Below are 13550 nucleotides of genomic sequence, written 5' to 3'. Positions count from 1 at the left end.
AAGTGTAAGAGAATAGAAGAGATTAAATGTCCCTTAAAGGATCTTAGAACTGGAGAATGAAAACACATCTACAGGATCCATTTTTTACTATTAAGTAGTAAGGAGTGTAAAAACTTGCTAACTTGTGTTTGTGAGCAGAAGGAACTTTATCTTTAGCCAACTGTTGAACCAGTTTCATGCTTGTGCTTCAAATGAGGTTGATGCAGACCTGTAATACTTTTTGTGTCATTTTAAATTTCTAATTTTAAGAGCATTAGTGTTTTAAGGCTTTTTGGACTCTACTGTACCAAAAGCTGAATTTATTAATTTATTAATTTTTCTCCTATGACAATGAAAAAAACTAAACCTAACAGTTGGACTTTATTTAATATAATTGACTTTTTATTAAAATCATCTGAAAATGTGATAGTCTTCACACCTAAATTTTCTTCATGTCCAGAACTTACATTTTAAGGGTCACACTTTTTAATGTTTCACCTAAATATTCACAAAGTACATCCTTGCCTTCTTAAATAGCTAAATAAAATGTGATACTCTCCATAATTTGTTATAATGAATATTCTCTATTATATAAATTTGTTCCAGACTACTGAGGAGTATAAGACTGCCCATTTGTTGATTGGCTCCATGCTGTTATGTTTTCTCAGATCTTGTGTCTGCTTTTTGTGGTTATAGTTTTTAAACAATATAGTCTTTCACTTTTCAGGTGTCACCTGCCACTGGCTGCCAAGTGTCTGACTTTAGCAGTATTTCTCCTCTTTTTTTTTTTTTTTTTTAACCTAATTTACTGCAGGCTAAGAATAAGACCTGGTGAGGAAAAGGTAGGAGCTCTCATATGTAAATGGGTTCATGAACTTTGAGACATTTACATTAGTTGCTCTGGGGTCTTTCTTGTCTTCTTGATTCTCAATACTGCCATTGATTGCTGAGGATCTTGTAACCTCCAGATTTCTGAGATGTTCTGTATTCATAAAACTTTGATGGGAACTTTTCAATTGACTTTAATCATTAAATTGATCTTAGAATCTTTATATTTTAAGTTTGAAGGCAGGCATCCTTCTGAAGAAAAGGGCAAAAGAGATACATAGAATAAGTAATGAGAAATGATGCAAAATAACAAAAAAAAGAGAGAGAGAGAGAGAGAGATACAAAAGGAAATGGAGGGAGAAGTGGAGAAAAATAAGCGAAGGAAGAAGGGAAGGTGAGGAAGAAGAGGTGAGGGTATGATGGACAAAGGGGGGGACAGAGAAATGGAAAGATTTAGAAGGGGGAAGAAAGGATGCAGAGAAAGGGACAAGAGAAGAGGAGGAGAGAAACTTAAATCAGCAGTGGGGAAAGGAGAAACTGAGGGGTGGAGAGAGAGAAACACAGGGATATGGGAAGAAGGAGGTAGAGAAATCAAGGCACAGAGGCAGAGCAATAGAGAGATAAAAAGAGAGATAAGAAGGGAGAGATATTAAAAAAAAAAAAAAAGAAGGGAGAGATAGGAGTACCTGGGTGGCTCAGTGGTTGAGCATCTGCCTTTAGCTCAGGTTGGGATCCCGGGGTCTGGGGATTGGGTCTCACATCGGGCTCTCCATGGGGAGCCTGCCTCTCCCTCTGCCTAAGTCTGCCTCTCTCTGTGTGTCTCTCATGAATTAGTAGGTAAAATCTTTTTTAAAAAGGAGGGAGGGAGAGATATAGCACCTGATAACACCAAAAATATGGGACTTACTGGGGACCATCTTGGAAGCAGACTCCCTACCACACTTAGTTAACCAGATTGATATTATTAACTGGAGTTCATATTTAAACTTCTGAAAAATAAATGACTAGAGTGTAAGATGGCTTTTGAAAACTTACCTGTTTTCTTCCAAAGTTTTAAAGAGAGTAAGCTGTATTGAAGGTTATATTAGTAATATTTACCATTGTAACAGGAAAATTATCATCAAGTTAGAAACATGACTTTAAAAACATAGCATAATTTTTTCTGGCTGCAATATTGACAGTCTTAGAAGTTAGGTGGTTTCTCTTTCATTTTTTTATGATGTATAATTTATCTATAGTAAATTTCACTCTTTTTCACGTACAGTCCTATGATTTTTGACAAATGTATGCCATTACATAATCATAACCATAATCAAGATAGAGAACAGCTCTATCACTTCAAAATATTAGTATTCTCTTTTTCTATGTTCTTCCTTTTCTTCCCTTACTCGGGCTGGAGGAAACATTTGTCTTCAGAATTAAGTCAATAATGTACCAGATATAAGAGAGAAAACTACACTGTCAGAGTTCATTTCAAGAAATGAGGTAAACAGTGTTGAAGTGTGATGGAAGTGATGGAGATAAAGGAAGCCTGAGAGGGTGCCACAGTAAGCACACAAGAATGCAATAAAAGTACCAGACCAAGGCTATAGGGACAGATTTTCAAGCTTTCATTCCATGCTGGACTAATCTGATGTCATACCAATCGTTCTTGTACCTGAAGAAGTAGAACATTGCAATGGTCTTCAGGAAAACATGCAAAGGAATGGACTCTTATCTATTCTAAGGTTTGTTTTTAACCTATGTTAAAAGAAAAGTGAGGGACACCTGGGTGGCTCAGCGGTTGAGCGTCTGCTTTGGGCTCAGGGCGTGATCCCAGAGTCCTGGAATCAAGTCCCACATCAGGCTTCCTGCATGGAGCCTGCTTCTCCCTCTGCCTCTTCTCCTTCTCTCTCCCTCTGCTTTTCTCTGTGTCTCTCATGAGTAAATAAATAAAATATTTTTTTAAAAAATAAATACAGTATAAGTTACACCAAAAAGCACTAAGGAGCTGTATTTTGTAAATTAACTAGCAGAGGAACTATATTAATTATTTTTAATGCACGAAGAATATTGAATGTTGCATTTTTGTTTAGAAATCAGATTAGGGGCAGCCTGGGTGGCCCAGTGGTTGAGCATCTGCCTTCCACCCAGGGTGTGATCCTGGAGCCCAGGATCAAGTCCCACATCAGGCTCCCTGCATGGAGCCTGCTTCTCCCTCTGCCTGTGTCTCTGCCTCTCTCTCTCTGTGTCTCTCATGAATAAATAAATAAAATCTTAAAAAAAAAAAAGTGAAAATTAGTTACCTTCCCAGGTAGAAATATCTTAGATGAATGCCTAATTGGATATAAATTCATTAAGAATAAGAATATTTTCAAGGTGCCTGGGTGGCTCAGTTGGCTAAGCATCCAACTCTTGGTTTCAGTCAGGTCATGGTCTCCTGACCCCAAGTCAGACTCCGTGCTCAGTGAAAAGTCTGCTCATGATTCTCTCCCTCTGCCCCTCCCTCCTACTCACTTGCACACTCTCTCAAATGAATAAATAAATCTTAAAATAAATAAATAAAAAAAGTCTCACGATGAGAACCAGGTGATGGGGAATTGTTGAATCACTATATTGTACACCTGAAACTAATATAACACTGTATGTTAACTACCTAAAATTCAAATTAAAACTTAAGAGAATGAAAATAAATAAAAGTAAGAATAAAGACATTTTCATTCATAATTTCAATATGTTTCTGTTTTATGTATCTATACATATCTGGCTAATATAACTCTTATCCCTCTCAGCATATCTTTCATATCTTTTTTTACACCCATAAATGAAAATGGAACATATACAGTCTTTATTTCTAGCTACTCAGATACTATGTATGTATTTATGTATGTACTAACAAGGCATAAAAGAATGTCATAGCTATAGAATTTTATCTATAAAAATAAAAAATAAGATATAAAAAGGATAAAACTCACAAGGATGAATCTGAAATAGGATTAAAGTGAAATAAGATAATTTCTGAAGTAAATATCTTCTTTTTTTTTTTTAAGATTTTATTTATTTATTCATGATAGTCACACAGAGAGAGAGAGAGAGGCAGAGACACAGGCAGAGGGAGAAGCAGGCTCCATGCACCGGGAGCCCGACATGGGATTCGATCCAGGGTCTCCCGGATCGCGCCCTGGGCCAAAGGCTAAACCACTGCGCCACCCAGGGATCCCTGAAGTAAATATCAAAGGAGGCTTGGGTGGCTCAGTAAGTTAAGTATCCAACTCTTGATTTTGTCTCAGGTCATGATCTCATAGGTTGTGGGATCAAGCCCCTCGTCCAGCTCCTCACTTAGCAGGGAGTCAGCTTGAAGGGTTCTCTCCCTCCACCAATCCCCCCAAAATAAACAAACAAACAAACTTTTTAAAACACAAATATCAAAGGAGTTACATATAATTTACACATAATACGTGAATTAATATGTGTGTATATCAACAGTGAGAAAGATTATGAGAGGTGAAGATATCTACAATAGGTGTAATAGTATTGGAGAGTTAAATAAAATTCATACAGTTTGGGAAAACTAGAAGTTTCTAAAGCCCAATAGGTGTATATATAGATATAGATTAGATAGATAGATGATAGATAGATAGATAGATAGATAGATAGATAGATAGATTCACTCTTGGTGAATGAAAGGAAAATGGAAGGGTTAAAAAAAAGGAAAAAGAGATTAGGTTAAGATGGAGAATTCTTAAGAAAAATGGGAAGCTGATAGATTTGGAGAAATTGTGCAGACTAAGAAATCCAGTGTCTATCATGTAGTTGTCAAGTCAAAGCAACTACTCTCTCTGGCTCTATATTATCCTGACTTAGCCTCCGTTTTTAACAAAACAAATAAGCAGGCAAACAATAAACCACTGAGCTTAATTTAGTGTGGCTCATTTTCCAAGAGCTTTTAGTTGTGCCTAGTAATCACCAAACTCTTCTCAAAGCTTCCATTCATTTTATGTTTCTTTAAAATTGAGATATAATTTATGTATAATATTATGCTAGGTTCAGGAGTACAACATAATGATTTCATACTTGTATATACCATGAAGTGATGACAATAAGTCTAATTTCCATCTGTCACCATTCAAAGTTACAAATTCTTTTTCTTATGATGAGAACTTTAAAGATTTACACTCTCAGCAAATTTCAAATGTGCAATACATTGTATTCCTTTTATGTCTTTCTTAAAGTTTTTCGCAGGAACTGAGTGTATAATTTATTGATGTATAGTTACTAGAGAGATGTGAAAATACAAAATGACCTTATCACTGTGAAAAGCCAATCTATTCAATTAACACAAGAGAGCTTATCTATTAGTTAGCAGTGTAATAAATGAAGATTTCTAGCAAAATTAGACCCTGTCATTCATCATCCTTTCAGAACCTATCCTACATTCCTTCCATTTTGACACCCCATATACAGCCAGTCATTAAGCCTTATTGATTTCTGGCCCCTCCTCTCCATCTGTACTATCACTGCCCTTGCTGAGGCTTCCTCCAACTGTCTTTCTGGTACCACAAAGAGATATATCCAGTGGTTTTGGAGAATAAATGGTGCTGGGGGCACCCATTTATGAGTTTTTTCTCCCTCCTGATCCACATTCCACTATTGCTCTAGAATTTACAGATTCATTTTTTATGGTACCCTTTTCTGCTCCCCAGAATCCAACTTCTCTTTTTTTTTTCCAGACTGATCTTTCTGACCCAACTATCTGACGATAACTACTCTCCTGCTAACAGTTTTTAATGGTTCCCATCATCAGAAGTAAAAAAAGCAATTGCCAATGGACATAGGGTCTATGCAAGTGGAATAAAGTAGATCAGCTGGGGACTATTGCAGAGTGGTGACAGGAGAGAGGCTAGAAGTCCAGATTTGCACATGAAATTTCTCAAGTTTTAAATGTAACAACTAATTCAATACTTTTTAAACACAGCAGGAGTCAAACCACTTTTGTAGTCTGTGGGCATTTAATCCGCCAACTCTGATCTGATACAATAAAATCCAAACTCTTTAACATGGCATAAAGGGCTCTTCGTGATCTATTTCCTACCTACCTTTCCTATCCTATGTTGGCCAGTTCATCCTGCCAAAAAAAAAAAAAAAAAAAAAAAAAAAAGCACATATTCTTCATCAATTGCAAGTTACTATCACTTTCAGAAGAAGAAGCACAGTATTACTTACCTTTGTATTTCTGCTTCTGTTCCTCTTATGGAGCGTACTCCCAGCTCACACTGCATTACTCCCAAACACCTCATCCAATTCATCTTTAATTAATTGTCTTGCTTAAGTGTCATCTCCTCCCAGAAGCCAACCGTCCCCTCCCTGGCCACCTAGGATAGATATCTTTACAGTGGTCTCACAAAGTATTGAGTAAACCCCAGTCATTATCTACAATAAAGACTCTAAGAGAAGAAGCAAGTATATGTGGGGAGCTAAGCTCCATTTCATGTTTGTAGGGCTTGGATATTTCATGTCTGTAGGCAAGTGTAAAAATAGGCATGGGACTTAGATGCAACGTCTGGCTTGAGAGGGGAATCTGAGAAAAACTTTGTAAAGGGAAAAGAAAAGAGAGCTATAGATGAAATCCTCGAAATAAGGTGTGAGCAGAGAAAAGCAGAGAAAAAAGCAGAGAGGAGTCTTACAAGTAGTGATTATGAGGGGGCGCCTTGCTGGCTCAGTCAGCAGAGCATGCAACTCTTGATTTCAGGTTGTAAGTTGGAGCCCTACATTGGGTGTAGAGATTACTTAAAAATAAAAATCTTTTTTAAAAAGTGGTAGTTTGACAATTAGGAGGAAAACCAGAAGAAAATAATGTCAGAGAAGATGAAGGAAAATTTTCAAGGAGGAGGAAGTATACTCATCATGGTTAAATACTACACAATGTCCACGGGATTTAGTGATAACATCGGTAGTCATTGTGATAAGAACAATTTTTTAAGGAATGGTGGTTGTGAAACCAAACTAGGGTGAATTAAGGAATAAATTAAAAAATGATGAAATTGAAACCATGAATAAAGATTTCCTATTAGGATTATTTTTTATGGTTTGAAGAAGAAACATTAAAATTCTATATCAGAGGAAGAGGGACTTTTTTGGAAAAGTTATTAATCTGTTTATTTTTAGCATTTCTCAGTAGGGAAGGTATTTGCATTTTGAGAAGGGTAATTTAATATTATGTGAATTTCCTCATATTGTAAGTTATTTAGCATTGCTGCCTCCTCTCTCTCCATTATATCACAGTGGAACTCACCAATTACTTTGATAACCAAAATATCCCCATCTACATTTCAAAATGCCTTTGGGGCAGTGGTACTTGTCCTATTAGAAAAAGCACAGCATAGATTTTCCCCCCAAGGTTCTTTTCCTCTCTCAACATTTTACTATGAAAAATTTCAAACAGAAAAGCTGAAAGAATAATATAATAAGTATTTGAATACCCACTAGCTAGATTCAGATATTATTGATATCTTGCCATATTTGCTTTATCTACTTATGTATGTGTGTTTATATTTATGTTTTATTTTGCTAAACCATTTGAAAAGAAGTTGTCAACATATGACACTTTATACATGCATCTCTTTATATTAAGGACTGGTTTTGTAATCACAACATTTTTACCACATCTTTGAACACAAATGACAAAAATATTCCTTAACATCCATCTAAAATCCAATTTATATTCAAATTTTTTGCAATAATCAATCATAACTTTTTTTACCAAACCAGAACCTAATCAAAATTTACATGTTTAGTTTGGTTGTTATGCTTTTCAGTTTGTTTCAATCTAAAGCATCTCTGTTTTGTATTTTTTACAATATTAGTTTTTTTAAGAGACCAGGTCAACTGTCCTGTAGACTATCCTACATTTGGGTTTTTCTTATTAAATCCTTATATCTAATATGTTCCAGCCTCCTTACTTGTTGCAAAATATTAGATCTAAAAGACCTAATTTGACTCACGTTATTCATTTTTGGCAAAAAATATACCACAGATAATGCAAAGGCACATAGTGGAGGTCCTTCTTTTGTTTTTGGTACTATGATTGACCATGAATTGAGTTATTGCCCACTATAAGTTGTTGATTGTAGGGAATATGTATGTACATTGTTATAACTTTAGCCATATCATTGTATGGAATTTGGTACATGGCAGTTGCTCATAAATATTTGTTGAATGAACAGCTCAATAAATAAATGATATAAACTGAGTTTAAGGGATAGCTAGCAAAATAGAGGGAGTAGGATTCTGACACACAAGTTCTAAAATAGATGGTTATAGATCTAACTGTAGAAAGAAATCATTGAGCATTTATTCTGTATAGTTTTAAATTTCATGTTTTATAGCATATAATTTTCTGCTCATTCTTATTATGATGATGGTGCTCAAAACATATGGTGATGTTGTTTGCTGTGAAAAGTGAAGTAGTATGGAGATATTTCCTATGGGGAAAAGTCCTCACTTGGTGTAACAAACTATCTCAGAGAAATAAAATATTATTAACAAACTTGAAATTCTTGTCTGATGATCTTTGTCACTTGATATCAATAATATTGCTACCAGGTAGGGTTCTTTGTTGCCAGCACAGAAACTGATTCTGCTAAAATAAATTCTTAAATTTAGCTTTAAGCAAAATTAATTGATTGATTAATTAATTGGAAGCATAGGGATAGTTCCCAAAATTGAAAACAAAAACAAAAGCTAAAAAACCAAGAGTACAGAAACCAAGGTAAGTGATGACAAGAGTAGATAGTCTGTCTAAGGTACCATCATCTGGACAAATAAACTTTGTCTGCTAAATGATAAGGAAAGCTAATCTGATTGGTTAAGATGGAGCTATGTCATTTTTTTGTTATTTGTTACTTGTCACAGTTTTTAATTGGGGACAACTCCCACTATGTGAGTCTTTTTTTTTTTTTAAAGATTTTATTTATTCATGGGAGACACACAGAGAGAGAGAGAGAGAGAGGCAGAGACACAGGCAGAGGGAGAAGCAGGCTCCATGCAGGGAGCCCGACATGGGACTTGATCCTGGGTCTCCAGGATCACGCCCTGGGCCGAAGCCGGCGCTAAACTGCTGAGCCACCCGGGTTGCCCACTATGTGAGTCTTGTCGGGAGAAAAGGCCATGCCACCCACTATAGAAGTTACATGAGGCTGGACATTCTCTCTTCCAATCTTTTGGCAGTTAAACCTTGGCCACTGGCACTACGTTAGATCAATGGGGCATTCATCCAAAGGACTTTGAATATAAGAAACTTTCGGAAACCTGAAGGAAAAGTACATGATATTTCTCAGCAGTGGTGGTAGAAGGGTCAGCAAAACTTATCTGTAAAGGGCTAGATGGTAAATTGTTTAGATATTACGTGCACATATAATCTCTTTCCCATATTCATCTTTATTTGTTCAAAATCCTCTAAAGATGTAAAAACCACTCTTTACTCACTGGCAAGAAAGCTGCAGTCATTTATCTGAAGGTTTGATTGGGGCTGGAAGATCTGCTTCTAAGAAGGTTCATTCACTTGGCTGGAGACTTCCATTCCTCACCATGTTGAGCCTCTCCATAAAGTCCCACAGAGTGAGTGATCCTAAAGAGTGAGAGAGTGGGATGCCTGGGTGGCTCAGCGGTTAAGTGTCTGCCCTCAACTCAGGGCATGATCCTGGGGTCCCAGGATCGAGTCCTGGGATCAAGTCCTGCATCTGGCTCCCTGCAGGGAGCCTGCCTGTGTCTCTGCCTCTCTCTCTCTCTCTCTCTTTTTGTCTCTCATGAGTAAATACATAAAATCTTTTTATTTATTTATTTTATTTTGTTTATTTATGATAGGCACACAGTGAGAGAGAAAGAGAGGCAGAGACATAGGCAGAGGGAGAAGCAGGCTCCATGCACCGGGAGCCTGACATGGGATTCGATCCTGAGTCTCCAGGATCGTGCCCTGGGCCAAAGGCAGGCGCTAAACCGCTGCGTCACCCCGGGATCCCCTAAAATCTTTATATATATATATATATATATATATATATATATATATATATATATATATATAAAAGAGTGAGAGAGCAACCAAGACTGAAGCCAGTGTCTTCTATCACCCAATCTTGGAAGTGACAGATCATCACTTCTGCTGTATGATATTGGTCACACAAAACAACACAGGGACAACATGGAAGCACTACACAGAGTGTGAATACCATAAGGTAGAGATCACTGAGGTCCTTCTTGGAGATTAGTTACCACAATTGTTGTAAAATCTACTGTCTGGTGGTGGTGGCACCAACAATATCATTCTATTAGAGTTTTCATATAGTATGATCTTGAACTATACTTGTTATTGCTTGCCTTAAATTTGTTCTTGCTCATTCTGGGAGCTCATTCTCCAAGCTTCCCACCAATTCTGGAACCATTCAACATCCTTTCCATAAATATCTTTTCTGCTTATGGAAGTATGGTGGGCAAACTTCTAAGATGGCACCCAGGATTCTTGTCTCTGGGGTACACACCATGTATAACCCATTCATCTTGAGTGTCAGGAGAAACTGAATATGATAGATTTCACTCCTGTGATTAGGTTTTATTACATAACAAAAGTGAAAGATGTAAACAATGTCCCAAACCAGTTGATTTTTAGTTTGCCAAAAGCAGATTTTTGTAATGCCACTTTACACTTAGTTAAAATGGTACAGATGCTATGGAGAACAGTATGATTGTTCTTTAAAAAGTTAAATATATGGGGATCCCTGGGTGGTGCAGCAGTTTAGCGCCTGCCTTTGGCCCAGGGCGCGATCCTGGAGACCCGGGATCGAATCCCACGTCGGGCTCCCAGTGCATGGAGCCTGCTTGTGTCTCTGCCTCTCTCTCTCTCTGTGACTATCATAAATAAATTTTTAAAAAAAGTTAAATATACAATTACCATGTGATCCAGCAATTCCACTGAGTATATACTCAAAGAATTTAAAGCAAGGTCATGAAAAGATATTTGTGCACTCATGTTTATAGTAGTTTCATTCATAGCAGTTAAAAGGTGGAAACATCCCAAGTGTCCACTGACAGGTGAATAAACAAAATGCAACATACAGATATGTATACACACACACATGAATATTATTCAGACTTAAAAAGGAAGAAAACTTAGACATGTGTTACAGCATACATAAACCTTGAGGACATCATGCTAAGTGAAATAAGCCAATCACAAAAGAAAAATATTGAATGGTTCCTCTCATATGAGGTACTTAAAGTAGTCAAATTCATATAGAGTGAGTAAAATGATGATTTCCAGGGACTGAGGGGTCAGAAGATGGAGTTATTCTTTAGAGGATACAGAGTATCAGTTTTTCAATATGGAAAAACATCTGAGGATGGATGGTTGTGATAGTTTCAAGGCAATGTGAATGGTTTTTTTTTTTTTTTTAATGTGAATGTTTTTAATGCCACTTTACACTTAGGATAGTAAAATCTAGGTTATATATATTTTAACACAATTTAAACCTTTAAATTTTAAAAAGTAAAAAACAAAATTTTAAAGATTATCTTGAATTGGGCCAAATAAATAGAGAAAGCTCTTACAAGAGGGACTGGGACCTTCCTAGAGAGAGATTCTCCTACTGAACACCATGTTGTGAGCTGCCTATGGTGGAGGCCACATGGCAAGGACTTGAAAACAAGCCGTAGGGGACACAACATTCTCGATTGATAGCCAGAAAGAAAATGAGGGCCTCAGATTTACAATTACAAGGAATTGAATGCTGACAACAACCAGAGACCTTGGGAGAGGACCCCAAGGCTTAGTTGATGATGTAGCCGGCCATATCTGCATTACAGCCTTGAAAAACCTTGAGCAGAGGACTCCGCTAAAATGTGTCAGATTTTTGGCCAACAGAAATGATGATTTAAAAATCTGTGTTGTTTTAAGCCATTAAATTTTTGTTGTAATTTAGTGCAAAGCAATAGAAAACTAATATGAATACGCAGTATCAGTCTGCTATTTGCAATCAAGAATCCTGACAGTTCATGCATCCACTCTTGGCCAGGGGACATAATTCCAAGACTCTGTGCCATGAAATAGTACTCCTTTCCTTCCAGGAAAAGCTATGCAATACTATTAACAGAAGGGGAAAGGCAGGCCAGAGAAGTGAAACTTAAAAAAAAGATGTTAACCACACTGTAAGTATGTATGTGTGTATACATACTTAATTTAAAAGTCAACTGGTTATCTACATATTATTGTTATTATTATAGATTTTATTTAATCATTTGAGATAGAGAACATGAGCGGGGGGCAGAGGGAGGTGGTGTTGAGGGAGAGGGAGAAGCAGGGAGCCAGATGGGGGGCTCAATCCCAGGACCCCAGGATCATGACCTAAGACACTTAACTGACTGAGCTACCCAGGTGTCCCCTGCATATTATTTTATAGCTAATTTTCCTCCAATTTTTTATTATTAATTTTTAACCAAGTCTCCACTGTCTTAATAGTAGTGCTCCAAGTCTTCATTGATTTCTTATCTTTAAGTTATGATGGTGGAGTAGAAATAGAATTACCCTTAAAAAAAAATTACTTTCTCTGTAAGTTCGAATCATTTAGTCTAGCCAGACCACTTGATTGAAGCATAATTGGGGACAAGCCAGTAGGACATGCCTAATGCTCAAAGATGCAATCAGAATGGACCAATGAGCAAAGGAAGAAAGTGGCAGGGAACACAGTTCTCACTGTCCCATTAGCTTCCCTCTACAACTCCATTCAAACTGGCCTTCTAAGTAGAAAAAAAAAAGGCATTGTCCATTCTGGTCTAAATATACGAGGGTTTGGGTGGCTTGTCACTGAAGGGATGACTTTTCAGTCTTTGAAAATTTTCTTTTAAAATGAGATAGGTCATATTTTAAGCCTTAATTAACCAAGATCTTAATTCTCAGCTTATGCCAAGGATTGATTAACTCTGCTAATAGCAAGAATGAGTCACAGGATAAATGCTTGAGGAGGAAAGAAATGTTTCACAGATTAATTAAGCCTTCTTCATATTTTATCTAGGTCTCTCGGAGTTACTCTGAATAGTTCTGTGTGACTCTTTTACAAATCCTCCAATCATTCCTATCATTTTTACGGTAAATATGTCCTCTTGTTCACATAGAAGATGTTCCGTAATAAGGTTACTATTTCTCCAGTTTTGTATCTTGTTAATGACTTTCTTGATGTTTTGTGTTCTGGTACTATTAACCTGTTTGTCCTTCTGCTTTATGCATATAAAATTCCCAATCCCTACACCGCCTCCCCCATCTCCTTCTCACACACATTTCATGTTTCTGACTAGCCAATTTCTATTCTGCCTTGAGGATAAACTACCTTCTCAAAGACTTCCCTGATAGGCCATGCTTATCTACCCCTCCCCTCTACCCCCACTGAAGTATACCCCTCTATGCTTCAACGGTATATACTGCCTTCTCTCTATCCCTTTCCTTACCCTGCAGGATGATATACACACATAGTGCTTATAATAGGAATAGGCACTCAGTAAATTCTGTCCAAGTACTAGCACTTATCATCATATTAAAATTACCTGTTTCAATACCAGTTTCCTCACTAATGTGTAAAAGACAATATCTTATTCATTTCCTTTAAATTGGCTCTTAGATTATAGTAAGTAATCAAGAAATATTCATTGAAATGTGATATGGTAAGGAGCTATTATTTATTGAGCCCTATGTCAAGCAAGACTTCTAAAATAGTCTCAAAGAG

Source organism: Vulpes vulpes, chromosome 10, assembly GCF_048418805.1.
Source record: "Vulpes vulpes isolate BD-2025 chromosome 10, VulVul3, whole genome shotgun sequence".
NCBI lineage: Eukaryota > Metazoa > Chordata > Mammalia > Carnivora > Canidae > Vulpes > Vulpes vulpes.
Note: the sequence above shows the minus strand (reverse complement) of the source record.